We start from the raw sequence: 19,907 nt of genomic DNA on the forward strand, positions 1-19,907 counted from the left end.
AAGTGACATTAACTAAACTATGACTTGCTAAAAATATAGATGTGAGCAAGAAAAACATTTATAAAAACTCAACTATAATTTCATCACATGGGATGAAATCCAAACAGAACCCATTGATCACATCAAATTTGTCTATTTGCAAACATGAATACAATCCAATATCAGGTTGATTAATTGTATTTGAATCTTTAAAAAATGTATTGACCCAAATGCTTTATATTTTAGTTGACAATATCTGCAAAAGATTTAGTCAACTAAAATCTTAATGTCACTTTGTTAACTAAAACTAGACTATAACTTATATAGTCCTGATGACTAAATTTAGGCTAAAACTAGTTGCATTTTTATAAAAAGACAAAGTACTAAAAAAAAAAGACTAGGACTAAAACTAAATAAAAATTGGATGTCAAAATTAACACTGGACTGCACTGCCTCTAATCTACAATACAATATCAGTTGTGGCACTTGGTCTAATTTAAGTGGTAAATGGAAACAGGAGCTGAGCTCTCCTTCTCTGTCAGCACACACTGGCACTGGACGTACCAACATGAGACAATATCTTCAAACAGATCGCTTTGTATCTCCCCGGATTATGGGATCTTGGTTTGTTTAGAAAATCCTCTCTGCATTAAGACATCTGTTTGTAAACTGTGTGAGAAGATATATTACACTACCAGAGGGATTAAACCTGAGTAGTTGCATGACGGGGGAGTGGGAGGAGCCATTTAAATTGTTGCCAATATTTGGCGTCCTGTGCTTGTGATCAATATATCGATAAGCCTGAAAGAGGAATAGATCTTTAGCCCTTGGAAGTGGTAATTCTTTTGCGTAGCTTCTGTAGGACATTTTTACAGATGTCCAAACAGGGACTGAAGGCAGGAACAACGCACTACACTTTTAAACACACTCACGCTTTGTAACCTTCATCAGAAAATCTGTCGCTTCTGAACACAGGTTTTATGATGTACATGACGGGCCTTCGTGGAAGGTTTCCTGTATATTTTTGACTGGTGTACTCTATGTAATGACTGAATAAAACCTTGAATGTTACATCAAGCCTGAACTTGGCTCATCCCTGCTGATTTATGACCTATAAGCGAGCGGATTTCTGTGCGTGTGTGTGTGTGTTTGTGTGTGTGTGTGTGTGTGTGTGTGTGTGTGTGTGTGTGTGTGTGTGCGTGTGTGTGTGTGTGTGTGTGTGTGTGTGAAAAAAACGTGAGTGGGTGGATATGTGACCACGTGGGATTGATGGGATTTGGAAAATTATTAAAAAAAAAATGTGGTGTGAAGGAAAAGAAAGGTTGCTACATTCCGTGCAGGGAAACAATATTAGCAGCGAGTTGCGTGCATCTCAGCTGCTTGGTGGAATAATATTTCTGATCCCAATAGGTGACACTGAAACCTTTCAGCAGGATTAAAACCTTTAGAAGCCAGCACTGATGAGAGGAAACCAAGCAGTGTTTGTGCTTGCGTGTGTGTGTGTGTGACTGTAGAAATATCTTTGTGAGGACATGTTGACAAAACCACTCATGTTTGACAAACTCCTCTCAAGAGATTTAGACTTAGATTTAGACTTGACTTTAGGATTGAGTGAGGATCAGCTTTAGTGTGAGGGTAAGATTTAGATTACTAAATCATCAGGGTTTGGGTAAAGAGATAGTAATGCATAATATTGAGAAATGTCCCCACAGAAATAGGTATACAGATGTTTTTCTGCAAGTGTGCACAGTAAACAACATGTATTAATTTTTAATAAAGGCTTCTGTCACTGAGTGCATTTCATGTACATTAAATAGTACACTTGCATTCACAAAATGCATTGTATACATGTATATACTATAGTTTTTCAGCTTTTGTGTTTCTGTGTTACCTCGTCCGTGTGTGTGTCAGTTTGTGTATGTGTATGTGCATGTGTGTGTGCGGGGGGGTGGGGGGGGGGTCACATGGTGGCTGCTCTGGACTGGGATTGAAGGCTTGTTGCCACGGCGATAAGCCAGGCAGTAATATCTCTAAGGACAGCCAGGATTAATCTGCTGACAGATGGCTGACCGTTCAGCGTTACTTCCTGAAACACATGCACACACGCGCACACACACACACAAATCTGTGTTTTTTTCTCTCACCTGAGCCCAAACCTAAAACTAGTCAACACACTAGCAGCGTCATCTGTGGCATCATTAATCACCATTACTGCTGAACCCGACATCATCAGCCTTAATCCACATGGTCATCAACATGACTTACCCCAGTAGCCATTTTTCTTTTTATCTTTCCCTGTATTTCTACAATCATCCAAAGACCAGGAGATCAATACTTCCTGCAGCTTCAATCCACCTGCATGCTTCCCTATTCCTCATCACATTATTGACATGATAGAAGCATGGCTGTAGATCAAATAAGGCTTAACACCTCACCCAAAGACGTCTCGATTCACTAGTCCTGATTGATGTGTTGTGCTATACCATATATTGGGTATTCAGCAACATGCTCCTGCTTCATTTTTAAGGGATACTAAACACATTTAGGTTTTTCTAATATATAAATCCACTCTTACTGTATCTCATTGAGGAAATTGCAACCTATAAGAAAAAAACAACATGTATTTAGATAAAACTGTTCTGAAAGTTATTAGAACTGAACATTAAACAACTTCCTAAGTTCTTTAAGTCATTTTATTGCAAAACCAAAAAGTACAAACAAAGCCCTGCAGGAACAAAAGCAAGAAAAAAGCCACTCAACACTGGCCAAAGGAAGATGATGCTGACCAACATGGACATTACACTGACCAAGCAAACACTCAGTGATCAGGAGATTGGGCATACCTGGGTGGAGAGATGAGGGAGGAGGGGAGCCCACTAAGGAGTTTTGTTAAGACCCAGCGGGCGGCGCCAGCCACGTTCACTGTCCACTGGCTACGACTACATTTTAACATTGACTAAAGTTGCGAGAACGTTAATATTATTTGCAACTGACCTAAGAAAATGTATCCACTCGCACACATGCGAAGGAGTTACACCGGTGCCGTGTCCAGAAAATTAAGGAAAAATAATATTACTGTTTATTGTCCAATAGTTATTAAGTTAATGCTTCATGGGGTTGTAGTGTGGAGACTGTTTGTCTCAATTGAACAACTCAATTCAACAATACGTTTTAAGGAGGCTTCATCCAATGTTCTCATTTCTGTTCTGTGAATGTTTGCTCATTTGTGCATATTTCAATAGATAATGCCTTGCTTCATTTCCATATTTATTCTTAGCTTTAGAAATGTTTTAAATATTTTTATGTTCCCTTCAGGGAGCGAATCTTCTGCCTCCACCAAACCATGTCCTCTGTATTTTCATCTCTCATTTCAGCTGACATCATGTCCTCTCTCACTACATCCATAAATCTCCTCTTTGGTCTTTCTCTAACCCTCCTGCTTGGCAGTTCCAACCTCTTCATCCTTCTACTAATATATCAGAAGATTTTTTGAATCTTTGTCTTAAAGTAATAAACTGGGTAAGCATCTTGGTGGTATTCAGTAGTTAAATGTTCATTGTCCATACCTGTTTAATTTCAGTGTTTCTGTTGTAAAAAAGAAAAGCAAGACCTTATTTAGATCAACCCCAAAACATTCAACATTGTTAATTTTTTTATATTTGAATATCAAAGAACCATATTTTGATTATTGTTCATGATTGATGATCAATATCAAATGAATTTCATTGCTATTACATTTGTGCTACCTAAAAAGTATGCGTAGAGCCTTGTGTACGACTGTGTCAGACATGTATAATGGCCAAACAGTAAAAAGTAAAAAATTAAATTACATAAATACCATACAGCTGTATGCCTGGCTCACACGCAGAAAGAAGTGACTGGGGCAGGTGAGTGTTGATGTTTAAAGAAACTCACCAGAATAACCAGGTTTTAACATGTTTATGGTTGAGTTTTCCCTGAGTGCTGCCTGCAGGGACAAAAGGCTTTGAAAGATGACAGTGATTGAGTCACTGATGTGCTTCACCCTGTTCTTCTTTTTTGCTTTTTAAAATGTAGATCAACTGCAGAAAACAAACTCAAGAATGGATGACAATGACTCTGGTGGTAGCGGAATCGTCTCCTGATCCAGATGTTGGAGTTTGTTGCCAAACTGTCCATGTATTGAAGTGTCCATGGGCAGAAAATGAACCCTAGGTTTCTCCTCATGGTGGATTCGCACATTGCATGGCAACTCTGTCACCATTGGTGTGTAGGTGTGAGTGCCTGGTATTGAGAAGTGCTTTAAGACTCATTCAGTGGTACATAAATCAACTCCATTTATCAAAGACATGTACACTGTCAAGAAAGATTGGGGCCTTGATAGTGGTGAACCTGAAAGACAATTGAAACAACAGCACCTCGTTCTGTTTATCTAATCAGTGGCAAAGGCAAGGTAGGAAGTTTGCATGATTATTTATATTTTGCTATGGCCCTTAACAACAGATATTATTTCTCATCAAAGATATGAAAAAAAACTATTGGTTACTGTCTTATAGCTTAGTATAGAGTCAGAAAGAGTTGTACGGTGGAAAATATTATTGGAACTGCTGCAGTTTTCGAGAAATGTCTTAGTTTGCTACAGAAAATCTTCCATACGTAATGTGACAGGGCTTTGGGCAAAAAAGAAAAAAGGCAACAAGTTATTAACATAAACATGAACCTATGACTATATGATATATGACTCACAAACCGGACAAGGATATGTACTTGTGGGGTTTAAAATGAGAATGGCATAAAGAGTAATCATTAGAAAGCCAAGAATGGAGAGGACAGGACATGAAGAAGAAAAGGTAATACTGTTAGAAACAGAAGAAAAGGGAAATAGGAAGAAAGTTTAAGGAACTCACAAACAAGAATTGCCTGAAGGAATGTTTAGCAAGGGGGGAGAAGAGAGAGTAGGAAGACGCAGACCAAGGCTAAAGCCTGAAGGGGAAAAAGGAAAAACAGAGGATGAAAAGATGCCGGAGAGAAAAAGATAAAAAAAAAAAAAAAAAGGTCAGACAGAGGAGAATATACAAAGTGGGAAAGAAAAGAAGAAAATGCCAATGAGAGACAAAAGGGAAGAAAGGGCTGATGGAGGGAAATTCAGAGAGATTTAAGAGGGCTGCTACAGCCGCAGAGCTGAAGCAGGAGAACATGGGAACATGCTGGCTGTTCTGCCTGGCTGCCTCTGCTCTGTCTTCAGGGAGAGCAGCTGAGGAGGAGGTATGCAATGGAGTGAGGAAGGGAGTAAGGAAGAAAAAGAGGAGAGATTCCTTTAGGATTGTATGCAGAACAGATAGAGAAAAGAAAGTAGAAAACAGAGGAGGACATTGGTGGGAGGTGCATCAGGGAAACACAGAGAGCTACTGGTGAAGATATGATACACTATGAGCAATGAACAAATGTGTTGTGTTTTGTGAGCCAAAAGGGCCTTCTGAGAGAGTGCAGACAGACAAATGCAGATAGACTGGTAGCAGAGGAGATGAGTGGGGAGAAGAAGAGAAACTGGAGGCTGGTAAAGTATAGTAAGACAATGAGTCAAAGGAATAGTAAGTCACGAGAGGAGAGGAAGAATGAGAAAATATAAGGAGGAGGGGAGGAATCGTGTCAGAGTGATTGTGAGACAGCAAGGCAGTAGCTCTGGGCAGGGTGGGAGGAAGTGATGCGTGCGCTAACAGGAAGGAGCAGAACTCGGCGGCATGCGCCAATCAACCACCAGTCCTCCCAGGTGCCCTCCTTGACCGCCAGCGCTAACACATACATATATTACCAGCAAGTGCACACATGCATATCAGTGATGGATGAAGTTGATACTGGGATTGTTTCAGGAAACAAAACACGGAAACACTGGACAGAACCCTCACACTCAATAAAGTCACACAGTGGACACTCATGTTTAAATGCTTCCTCTAACACTTGGCGCTCAAACACGCGATCTACATAGCACATAGCCATGACGTGACAAGTACTCCACCCAGTAGAAGGCAAGAATGAAGAGTAGATCATACACAAAACTGTAATGAATGACTCGCACATCATTCCACTAACAAGAGCAGCCACATAATTTCCACTCATACTGAGGTTGGCATGTTAAAGATGGTAAACTATGATGTTTTGGTTATCTCTGATCTTTTATTGTCAAAATGCGGTTTCCTCCTTCCCTTGTTATTCCACATTTTGTAAAAAGTCAGCTCCAAACGGGCCAGTTGTATTTTTTTCACCATGTGAAACCCTAAGAATGTGAGCTCCTCCCTCTCAAACCACCTCACAGGTAAAACCAACACTGTGGTTTATTATATAATATACATTACACTTTATTATCATATATTTAAAGCTACATACACAAAATGTCTTCTCTGCATTCAACCTCTCCCTGAGGAGCAGTGGGCAGCCACGGAATAGCGCTCAGGGAGCAGTTACAAGCAGTTCCATTTTTAGCAACCATTATACCGCCTCGTATCGCCTTTCAGATGATTTGACGTGTTTGTGACCCAGTGCGACACAGCAGTTGAACTATCACCTTGAATGGATTATTCCTGTAATCAGTAGTGGTGTTGATGACAAGAAAGCGACTTAGCAGCTCCGGTGAGTGTTTGAAACAGCTGACTAATGCTGCGTTCACACCGGATGCGTCACAAAATGTTCATGCAACCAGATTGTATACAAAGTCTATCGATAGACGTGAACCAGTGGCAACATTTTTCCTGTGCAGTGATATGATTCGATCCGCGCGTCAAGAGCGTTGGCCCGTGCGAGCGCGCTCTCAATTTTTTGTCATATTCGAACATTTGCACATTCGCAACAGTTGAAAATATTGAACTCCTGCGACTGTTTTGCCTGACGAAAGCCAATCAGAGTTTTTGTTGACGATGACGTCAGGCTTTCAACATGGACACCGGGCTGTTCACCCATTAAACCATGAAGTAGAAGCTGTGTGTGACCACCTGGAGCTGTATGACATGTCCTTTATAACCGGGACCCGACTAGGAAGGATTTGGTGTGGAGATTCAGTGAGGAGGTGGTAGTAGCAGGTAAAAGTTCGCTTGCTTCAGCGGGCAGTGAAACTCACCGAGTTGGATGTGTCGCTGGTGGGCGGTGCTTTGCTTCAAACACGCATCTGAAGCGAATGAGGACATTTTTTGATCCTGTGAAACCTGCTGAACGTTTCGTGCGTTTATGTAGAAGACGCATTCGATGTGAGCGCAGCATCACGCATTTGTCTGACTCACAATCACAATAGCCGCTTAAATAGCCATGTGTTTTACTGTAATGTGTGTGGATAGCAAAAGAAAATTGCTATAGTGATCAGCTGTTGTGTGGAGTCAGCGTCTACATACGCCCACTTATGCATATGTGCGAATGCCCCAAAACAGCCCATTTTTAGAAGCGTCATTAAACTGACTTTTCAGGGGCTAAAACTCTGGAAAACAGGCAAGTTTGGGAAAATAAACCTAAAATACTAAGTTTTTGGGGTTCTTAGAACAAATGGAGATGGGTGAAAAATAGCATAATAATGGACAATAAAGACTAATAATGGCTGTTGATAATGATAATGTATTATGAAAGACTAAAACTATGATGTCTCCATGTAAGGCTTTTTTATTTTTTTAAAGCACATATATTTCAGGGCAACATGTGAATAGAGTGGAGGATCTCTTTATTGAAAAAGATTACAAACATGAGATTAGAATAAATGTTTTTCTGATATGACAATGCAGGCAACATAATTGTGCTCAATAAATAAATAAATATTAACAGCCCATTTTGAACTTTATGTCTTTTGAGCAGATATAATATTTTATTATTATTATTATTATTATTATTATTATTATTATTATTATTATTATTATTAATTAATTAATTAAACAAAGAAAAAATACATGTATTTTCTTTTCTTTTGCATTTTTCTGGTGTGCTGTGAGGAACAGACGAGTCACAGCATATTAATGACTACTAAAGGCAAATCGACTATTTAATGTCATGTATGCATAATAATCCTGAGATGGCATCACGCATATAGAAACATGCTCTATCTTTTTATTATGCATGGGGATTGGATGATAGCAAAGAAAACGTTGCAGGCTGATATCTTTAGGACGATGTGGGTGACAGTGACAAAATGTAATCATTTCACTGGAATAACAAGAGGTTCTTCTTTCCCACACACAGTCACACACACACTCACTTACAGCCCCACTGTGAAGCAGGAACTTGAATGTACACAGATCTGTGTGCCCGGACCTGCAGCATGTGAACATGCCATCAGAGAAGTGGCACCTTGTGCAGTCACATGGGCGCCTCGTGACCCTTCCACTTGATGTTCTTATTCATGCCTTCCAACAGAAGTGTTTGCACATTGCTATATTGCTTTCTTGTTAGATTCAACCCTTTTATGTGACCTCCTAGATACCATGTAGGCTTTAAATGGCAGGTTGTGACGCACTGCACAAATATGGCATATTCAACCTGACGTGCCCTTTAAAGCAGCCTAAGTCTAAAGGTCTTCAGCAGGCTCTCAAACTACATACTATGAAAGTCATGGGCATTAAATCGAGAGGAATGTGAAATCGAATGTATAGTTAAATTAATTTATTGCAGATAATTAAAGGAAAGTGTGTGTCTGACTCCAATGAGATGAGGAGTGTTCCTTTGTTGTCCTGTCGGTCCCAAAACTAGCACATCCTGAAAACTCTATGAATTATAGACCATCTCAGAGAGAGTCTGTCTATTGTTTTGGCTGCGATGTCACTGCAACTTAGGTTTTATATTATTCTCTGTCTTTCACAGACTTATGGTCCTTGCTGAAATAAATGTTTTTCAAGCTTACACTTTAAATCAGTGACAGAGTTACGATATAAATTAATCATTAACGCCGCCTCATGTGATTTTAAGGACAGAGCCAAATTAATTACAGCTCTGACTGCCAGATTTGAAAAAAAAGGCTTTCATGAAGAGTAAATAGATATTTGCAGGGGCTTTGTTCTATTTAGTTTGTTGCTCTGTTGCAAGAGCTTTTTTTTTTTTTTTTTCAAAAAGCCTAATTGTTGTAGCCTGATGTTTCTATATTTAGGTTTCATCTTAACTTTATTTGGATTTACTTGCAAAAGATAAAAATAAAACCAGCCCTGGCCCAAGTTAGACAACTGCATTGATCGTTTCATCATTACAGGTTTTAAAATGACTGCAAAGTAAAATCCAGGATAAAGCCAGAGAGCGTGTTTATAAAAGAGACTCCAGCGTTTCCTTTCATATAATGTCTCGTGAACAGCAGAGCAGCAGACATTAGACAGAAACTCTTTACGGGCAACTGGACAGTGTCTGTTCAGTGCTCTTAAACAGGCAGCAGCGGCTTTACCTAAATGACAAGGACATATACAAACGTGCACAAATATGAACACATCAGTGCCCAAATGCACGTGCATTTAAACATCACGGTCCAGTGGAACCTCTTGGTCTCCGTCTCTGTGAATACACAAACCAGACGGTTCCGTCTTTTGTCTACAAGGCAAACGCTCCTTATATAATCCTAACCACCATGGATCATTACTGGGTGGGGGGGTTGGGTAGAGCTCCAATCCGTCACTTTAACAGCTTCTCCAGCCGCTGCCACATTGTTTAGGGTAAAGCTGAGAGATGTGGCACCAGGAAAAGGAAACCTTAGCAGATGGAGCTCAGGGTTGTGCCAGGAAAGTTCACACGGCTTGCGATGAACCAGAGAGAGAAGCGAGACCAATGGCTGAGGGGTAGTTTCTCACCCTTGGATTTTTTAACTCATCGTCTTCTGGGTCAAGTTAGGTTTTTTTTTTTTTTTTAGTGAGTCAAGTTTTAAAATGTATAGATTTTATATTAATATATATATATTTAAAATTCTTATGGTAGAAAAGTACAGCACAAAAGAGCCAAAAGTATAAAAATAAAATCACAATCCTAAGGAAGCATTGATAGTGAGAAAAATGTGATATTAAATCTATTACCAAGAGTTAACACCTGGCTAATGATTAAAAATGTGTGCAACAACAACTACTTATTACTACCATTTATTGTACTTTTGGGGTCTGCACACCACCACAAAGAACTGGAGATAAAATAAATGAGTGCAGTTTATATTCTAATCAGTTAATCATCAACGTTTTAATTGCACTTAATACCCAATGGAGCAATGAGTAATATGTAAGACAGTAATATGTCATATGTATGCTTTTTGATGCTGTTACTTACACACACTTGTAATAAATGGAGGGAGCAGATAAAAAACTTTGGCCTTAATTTTAAATTGTAGCATTTAGATTTGGAAATTGTTGATATTTAGAATTTAGTACTGCAATGATATAAGTATATTGAGGTTTTAAAGTCTGATACATTTAGAATATCATGTGGTAAAACATTGACGTCCATAAGCCTCTGTTAGATAATAATTAAAATGTGTTATTATTGGTTCCTAAAATAGAGGCAGTGTGGTTCTGTGCCTCTTTTATAATCATATAATATTCATGTGATATAATATGTATCCTTGTACTTAAAATGATGTTTCTCTGTCTATAGCTGGCCTACTCAATGTGACTCTGTTTTAGTCAAAATGTTTAATCTTTACCTTTAATAAATACCTCTGTTAGTTTGAGCTATCGCTTCTCCTCTCCGTTACCTCAAAGTGAGTCTTTTAGCATCAGCAGTTAGTCATCTCACTTTGGATCTCGCTATATGCCAAAGCGCCTTCAATAAGTTTTTCAGGATGAAGCTGTTGGACAGACACATGGACACATGAGTCAGCTGCCTGTTCAGCAGGAACAAGCTGAATGTCAGACTAACCTGGGAGAACTAATAATAATATTTGCACAGGGCTCACTTCAAACAAGGTTGAATATTCAATATTAATAGTGATGTACCAAGTTTTAAAAAAATCCTTTTGGTCACTTCTTTGGCTGATATCAGATTTCTAAAAAATGGATTCCCCGTTGACTTTTAGCTTTTTAAAAAAAGTTTTATTATAACTTACATCCCACTCTTTGGGACTGTCCAGGGCTAAGTTCTTATTTGTTACAGTCATTTTTAAGTGATGGATACATTTTTTGTTAAAACTAAGGAATGTTTTCCCTCCTCTATAAATATACTGTATAGCCTAAGAAACATTTATTTCAGACAAATGTATCATTGTCTTCCGTGATTGCAAAAAAGGTCAAAGAGAAAAGCAGGGAGTCTATTTTTCACATTTTGCCTCCATCTGGGAGTCATTATGCATATTTTCATAAATAAATATGGGCAGTCAGTATTTATGCACAACATTGTATTACAATCCGACTCTGTTATGAATATTTTAACATTTACATTACATTTCCACCACCAATTATCCATTCATCATCATGCAATATTAACAGAAGTGATTCGTCATGTCTTTGCTGGGTTCTTTTACAGTTGTTCTAAAGTATGTAAGCATTAGGTTTAGGTAGAAAACAATAAGATGTAGAGAGAGTAAATCCCTTAGATGAGCAGTGGTGCCTGCAATCTTTAACTTACTTGAAATAATTTATAAAGTTATTTCGATTTTTAAGCTTGTATTCAATTAATTTAAATTCAACTTTATTTGTATAGCACAAATTACAACAAAGTCATCTCAATGCGCTTATCAAAATATAAAATTCATAAAAAGAAAGAAAAAACTGGATGGGGTTAGTGGACAGAAGGATCAACAGAACAGGATAGAGAGATAGAACATTAGTGTCCCAAACTAGTTGAGACGTGAACCACAGCCTCAAGATACCTGCAGAAGTGAGGGATTGGCCACAACCCGGCACAACTGTGTCATTTTGGACATTGCACATTGCAACCCATTAGAGTTATGTGTAGATGATGGATTGTGTTTATATATAACATTGGTGTTCTACTATATAATCTTAGTTTTTAGTTCCTATTTTTAGGTTTAGGGCTTTGTTCCTAGTGGTTAGGTTAATGCTATTGTACGTTATACGCTTTAGCTAATAAGTAGGTTTTGAGTTTAGCCTTAAAGGTGGAGAGAGGAGCAGCCTCCCGTACCGAGACTGGAAGCTGGTTCCAAAGGCGAGGAGCCTGGTAGCTATGCTAAATGCTCTGCCTCCTGTTCTACTTCTAGACACTTTAGGAACTTCCAGTAGACCAGTAAACTAAGAGCGGGGTGTTCTGCCAGGACGATTGTGCTCTAACAGGTCTTTAAGATAAACAGGAGCTTGATCATAGTGTTGTGTTCAAGACCGCACTATCCGAGACCAAGACTTGCCCGAGACCAGAATGCACCGAGACCAAGACAAGACCAAGACTTTCAGGAGCCGAGACCGAGTCAAGACCAAGACCGAGACAAGCCGAGACCAAGACCAAGACCAAGACCATAAACATTTTTTTTTCAATTTAAAAAAATATATAAATAAATAAAATTATGGCAAGGTTCAACAGTTAAATAACATTCTCTCTTTAATTTTAGTTTATTTTAAATACATTTGACGGACAAAAAAGGTGCCTGCAAAAAATGAACTAAAATATTAAAACTACTACTGCTACTGATAAATTCACAATTATTCTACATATTTGAAAACAAGATTTTTATGTCAGCTGAATGTACAGCAAGTGTTTAAAAGCATTTCTGCCAAGAAATAATGATTCTTGATTCTGATTCTTTCAGTTGTTCAGGTTTAACAGGTCACAGAGTTCACAAGATATTTTTTTAGTTTGAAAAAGCCTTTACACGGGTTATTTTTATTAATTCACTTAGTTGATATAGTTTAATTTGGTTTCTGTAATGTAACTAGGATATTCAATTAACAAAGGTTTCCAACTGTAACTGTAAAAGTGAAACTTTCTGAAATAAAACTACAAACAAGTTGTCATCAGTGTAAAAAACAAAGAGCTACAGGTGGATGTGAAACTAAATAAAACAAACTCAAACCCTGGAAAAGTCATGTAACAAATTAATCAATAGTTCTTGTTGAGAATTATTATTATTATTCTGGAAACAGAAACTATAAAAATTAATTATATTGTGAACCTGTTTATATTGTGGGGAACATATTGTATACATACATGTAATTGGAGTCTAAAGACACAAAAAAACACCACTTTAAAAGATAATAGACTCATATAAGACCTCTTTACAGTTATTTGACTCATTCTGTGATGCGCGGCGATGACGCGCTGGTGACGACATAATCCAAGATGGCGGCGGCCCGGACTACAGCCGGTATTATGTAATAAAGCCTTAAAAGACATGGATATAATGAAAAGAGTGGATGGACAGATGCATAAACATGCAGACTTTCACACGGACACACAAGGACTTATTAAACACACACGGAGTTATTAAACACACACGGACCTCAGTAAACACGGTAAAAGGAACAGGCTTCACCGCTCGGCAGGCACTAGGACCCAGAAGCAGAGTAAGTGCGTCACCTATCCAGCTTTCACAGACTGTAATATCATCAGTTTATCATTTTACCAGTTATTAGAGCTACTGTCTTTACCAGGGAGATAATATTTATTACTGGTGATTGTTTTCTGGAGTTTTACTGGGATTTTTACCGGTGATTAGTTCATTTCTCCCTTGCGCTCCGCGGTCCAAACTGACACTGTAGCCACACACACACACACACACACACACACACACACACACACACACACACACACACACACACACACACACACACAGTCACATTAAGGAAGGTTGTGGTCATTATACGGGGTGGATTAAATAATGAATAAAGGATTGTTTTATCCCGTTCTTCTCCGTGTTAATATCACATTATAAAAAAGGTTAAAAAATAGCAGGAATTAGTGCTGGTCTCGAACGGTCTTGACGGAAAATCCCGAGTCCGGGAAGCCCGAGTCCAAGACAAGACCGAGTCAAAATGCTTCAGAGACCGAGACAAGACCAAGACCTTTAAAATTTGGTCTCGAGACCGGTCTCGAGACCAAGACCGGTCTTGACCACCCCAACACTACTTGATCATGTAAAGCTTTGTTGGCTAACAGGAGGATTTGACCTACAATATTTTCTCAAGATGTCTGGAAACAAAAGGGAGATTGGATATTGGCCTATAATTGGACAAGTCACTTGGATCAAGAATAAGTTTTTGAAGTAGAGGTTTGATTACAGCGATTTTAAAACCCTGTGGCACATAACCTGTTACTACACTAGCTTTGTTTCTAATTGTTAGAATTTTATCAGTAAAGAAGTTGATGAATTCATCACTGCTCAGGTTGACTGGAAAAGAGAGTTCAACAGAGCTGTGGCTTTTGGTGAGCTTGGCTACAGTGTTTATAGAAACCGGGGATTATTTTTGTTTTCCTCTATTAACGTTAAGAATAGAAAGTTCAAGCTTTGCGAAGAACTTTTTTTTTTTTTACAAGTTAATAAACTCTTTTTCCAGGCAATATGAACTTCTACCATGTTTGAAGAGAGCCAGTTCCTTTCCAATTTTTGCGATTCCTGTTTTAAAAGACGTAAATCAGAATTATTCCAGGGAGCGACCTTTTTATGACATATCATCTTCTTTTTAATTGGAGCAACAGCATCTGTGTGCAGTGACAACATTGCACTGTTGACAAGATCATCTATTTTCTCTGTCGTTAGACATTGATAGCTACTCTCTGTTAAGATACAGTACATGGATCAGAGGTAAGCAGTGATTAAACTAAATCTTTAAATCTTTTTCAGACAGTGATCTACAATAGTGTACTCTTCTCTCAGATTTTAAACAGGCTGATATTTTGAATTCAAATCATAACAAAAAAGTGATCTGAAAGATTAGGATTTTACAGATATATTGTCAGTTTATCAATATCTAAACCATATGTTAGAACAAGGTCCAGGGCATAATTAAGATAATGAGGTAAATCATTTATTTAGGCTGTTTTCATCATCAACATGAATGTTAAACTCACCTACTATGATAGCTTTATCAGTGCTCAACACCAGATCAGAGATCAGTGAGAAAGTCAGAGAATTCAGAGAGAAACTCTGAATATGGACCAGGAGGATGTATACTATAACCAGTAAAATGGGTTTTTCTATTTCATTTTTGGGATTATAAATTTCAAGAGAAAGGCTTTCGAATTTTAGGGTAACTGATAAGCTAGAGTGAAAGACTGCTGCCACTCCCCCTCCCCGACCGCCCTCACGAGGAATATGGTGGTTATCATAGCTGGAAGGGCTGGCTTCATTAAGATCAACTAAATCTTTATTTTTGATCTAGTTGATAAAAAAAGAACTAAAAAACTCAATTTCAATATAAATATCAGCCCAGTCTCATGGGGGATTGTGAAACTGTCACATAAATGAATCAATCTATTGTGTCGTCCGTGCCAACACGATTAAAAAAGAAAAATTGCTTGCTGCTGGGAAGGATATTCAAACTGATGTATTTAGGTTGAAGTTATTTCCCTGACCGTGGCCCTCACCCTGAACACTCACCATTTCCCTCAGCCCTAATCCTAACAAACCCATTCTTATGAACTTATACTAGAGCTGTAATTGGTTCTCAAAATTAGACACAACACGGCCCGAGCACATGAAAAACGATTCGAGGTGAGTTTTTTTTAATAACTCAGATTTATTTACTATAGCCACTCATTTTGCATACAACTATTAATATGACATGATGCAGCTTCAAGTGCTGCTACTGGTTTACTTCTGTCGTAAAGCATGAGGTAACACTGGTGTAACACACTCAGCTAAGTGACCTGCTCTCTACACATTTGACAGCACACAGAACGAGTGAAGTCGTTTATACATTTTTCAACATCTTTTATTCATATGCCAGAGGCCAGCATTCGATTCACCTCCTCAGAATTCTTTTGTGCATCTTTCTTGTGCTAATCAAAACACATCACGTGAATTCTCATTTAAAGCTCAGCTAATGAGCCCGACCCGAGTCTGTGTTAAAATGACAGATATTAGGAACAACCCAACCCGGGTTCAAGCAAAGGTCTTCAGCTCTAAGCCATACCACATCATTTTGTGTACCTTGAGTTATTACAGTGGTCAAGACCTCCATCTTCCAACGTCGCAGCAGGGGTTTGGTTCCTGGTGTGAGTTTTATCCATTTCAAGCATATTTTAGTTCCAAGCCTCAGAAAAAAAAAGAATTATTCCAAGCAACATGAAAAAGGTAGGAAATTGTTTTGGTACACACAAAACAATGGATTAATTAATGTGACAGTTTCACAATCCCTTGTGAGATCGGGCTCAGGATTTGTATTTAGACTTTAATAGCACTTAAGTGTTTGAATTTAGACATCTGAAAATATATTTTAATGTAATCTGTTTTATCTTTAATTCATTTTTCTGACCAAATTAAGGAAATAACTAAGTTTGCTATAAATTGAAGCATGGTGGATTGGCCATCAGGAGTAGCAGTTTTCAGTAACACTTTACTTGAAGTTTTATACATAGGCTGACATTACGCTGTAATTTTCTGTCATTAGCATGAATAAGGTGTCATGAAGGCTGTCATTAAGTGTTGTTCACCAAAATATGACACCTTTGGAGCTATGTTGACATTCTTTGGGTTAGGTGGAGGGATCTAGTGGGGTTAGTTAGGGTTAAAGGTTAGGGTAATGAAGAGTTAGGGAAACAAACAACACTTAAAGGTCCAGTATTATGCTATTTCACACTAATCTCCATTAGTTCTAAGAATCCCAACAACATAGTATTTGAGGTTTATTTTCCCAAACTTGCCTGTTTTCCAGAGTTTTATCCCTCTGAAAAGTCACTTTCGTGATGCTTCTAAACACAGGCTATTTTGGGGCCTTCATGCATATGCATGAGTGGGCGTGTCTGTAGACGCAAACTTAATGCCTCGCTCTTTGAGAGGGTGATCAGTAATCACCATAGCGATTTTCGTTTGCTATCCACACACTTGTTATTGTTTTCAGTCAAAAAACTGCACATTACAGTGAAACACATGGCTATTTAAGCGGCTACTGTGATTGTGAAAGTGACAAACGCTGCCCCAACGGTGTGTTTATCAGAGCAGCAACGGAGTCAGTCAGCTGTTTCAGATGTTTCACATGCTCACCAGAGCTGCTACGTCGCTTTCTTGTCATCCTCGCCTCAAATGACCACAGGAATAGTCAATTTAAGATGATAGTCCACTGTTTTGTCCAACCACTGCGTCGCATTGAGTCACAAACACGTCAGATCATGTCAAAGGCAATACGAGGTGATATAACAGCTACCAAAAATGGAACTCATTGTCAGTGCTCACACTGTGCTTCGGATTATCTAAATACTGGATTGGATGATCTATAAATTGGGGTAATCTAAATACTAAACATAAATATGTTGTCTGTGGATAAAGGGACTGGTGGTTAATGGATCAGGCTTGTAATCGTAGGCTCACTGGTACTAATCTCCCTGGTCCATCACAGTGGGATGTCAGTCCCTTATATTACCCTAACTGCTCCTTGGGTGCCCACTGCTTCTCAGGGAGGGGTAAATGCAGAGAACACATTTCATATATGTAGCTTTACATATATGACAGAAAGTATAATGCATTATCTATAATAAATTGCAGTGTTTGTTTTACCTGTCAGGTAGTTTGAGAGGGAGGAGCTCACATTCTAATGAGGTAGGAGCAGCCAGGATTGTCATGAGGAGGAGTTTCAGCGTTGTGACGTCACAATGCGCCAAAACTCCAACTTGCCCGTTTGGAGCTGACTTTTTACAAAATGTGGTATAACAAGGGAGGGAGGAAACAAAAATGTTTTCAACTTTGGCCCTCTGAATGAGGCTAAAGGAATGCATATCACTGTAGCAAAACCGTTATAAAGTGATTATTTTCATCATACTGACCCTTTAATGACAGCCTTCATAACACCTTATTCATGCTAATGACAGGTGACATGAAAATGCGACCTAAAAGCAGACAAAAAATAGATTGGCAAAAGTTAGTTTATTTTTATAACTTGTGGAGTTGGGCAGGGCAGGGGCCTGAAAAACCAGGAGATCATGGGACCAAAAGTGGAATATTAACAACACGGCGGACACAGCGGGTGCCCCGTAGACTCTTAAGTCTGTTTTTTGTAGTGATGCAACGAGAAAACAAGTTGACTGGAACAGTGAACGGGCAAATCCCGCACTCAGTGCGCACTTGTCTGGATACAAAGCGGGGGATTGAGTGGTTCTGTTCAAATCTACTCCCCCTCCCGACAAAATTGGCGTAAGAGTGCGCATGCATTCAGCGTTCAGCGAAGGCAGTAATGTTGTTAGAGACTTTTAATGCCAAAATCTATGTTGTTGGACTTTTAAATGCTTTTAATCCTTATGTATCCCTTTATTCTGTCCCACCTGTGTCTAACTTAGTGATTTACAATTGACAGAAAGTATATCCCTCTATGTTAAAGTGTATCTCTCATATTAAAACACATGAATCGAGTGTTGTATGGTATATCATGTAGAACATCATAAATAATAACACAATAACACTACTTAATTGGAGCAACTTTCCTCTCTCATTCTTTAAGTTACAAGAGGGTGCTGAACATTTCAAGCTGCATTTTGGATTGCAGCATATCATGTATGGTACTAAAAATGAAGCAGAAAGCGGCCACCGGCCTGATTTTCTCATGAATTTACAACACTAAATGACGCGTCGACACAATTTTTTTTAGTCAAGATTATCGATTGTGTTACTAATCGTTTTTGCATTATTGCATATGCGCAAACCTTGAGACGGTCTATATATTTAATTTGTTGCCCCCCCCCCCCCCGCAACAATCTCAAACTCCGCCTAAAACGAGGGGTTGAGAGGAGGAGAAATTCAAACCAAAGTTTCGGGAAAGTTGGTTTGAATCTATTGTGCAGAGAATGAAAAATTGGAAAGCAAACTGTAATAGCAGGTGGGCTTTGATTGAGCAGACATCTGAGTTCGCAACCCTGTGGGGTGGAAACTTGATGCACGTCAAGCTGTTCACATTCAGAGTTACTTTGTGTTCTGATGATGTGTTTATATTTGCCTTTTGGCAGGTCTAAAGAACATTGCCTCACATATAAGCACTTTGCAAAACAATTAAATAAACCTTATGTCGTTACCGTCATTGTCACTTTCAAAATCCTGAAGGAGATGACAGTGTAACCTGTTGTATAGAATAATTTTAGAACCAAATAAAGTCAAACATTTGAATACAAACTATGGAATACATGTGTGCTTTCACAAAACAGTTTTTGACAACAAACAGCCAATGGTGAGAAAAGGCAGTTTAGGAATTATAAAAATTATCAACTACTCTTTATCTCTGGGAGAGCGGTTGTTATTTTTCACCTACATTCCATTGTTCAACACAGTGCAGTAAACTCTGTGTAAATAGTCTTATCTTTATGTAAAATGCACTTAACAATTTAGAGGGCTGCATTAAACATCTAGGTCTTTAGTTGTAGAAATAATCCGTTTCATAATGGCATTACTATGTTGCCACAGATGTAAAAGCCATCTATATTTTGCAGAATAATGTTTTGTTGCAACACTGAAAGATAAATTATGGAATGAAAATGTTTTTCTTAAAGCAACTGAATTACCACTAATATAACTCTAATCTAACTAACTGTGATCACTTCATTTGTATAGGGGTCAATAGGACGAAGGAGGGACTTATATACACAGTGTTGTGCTAGTTACTGAAAAAAAGTAACTAGTTACAATAACTAGTTACTTCATTCACAAAGTAACTCAGTTACTATTTTGATTACTTACACCAAAAATGAATGCGTTACTGGAAAAAGTAACTTTTGAGTTACTTAGAATTAAAGAATGTATTATTTTTTTGGGTCATTTGTGTCCGTACACCTTCATATCAGTGCTTTGATAATATAATAATAAAGTAAGTAAGTAAGTAAAATTTATTTATATAGCGCTTTTCGCAGACCAGGGTCACAAAGTGCTTCACATT

The sequence above is a fragment of the Gouania willdenowi genome, chromosome 13, assembly GCF_900634775.1.
Source record: "Gouania willdenowi chromosome 13, fGouWil2.1, whole genome shotgun sequence".
NCBI lineage: Eukaryota > Metazoa > Chordata > Actinopteri > Blenniiformes > Gobiesocidae > Gouania > Gouania willdenowi.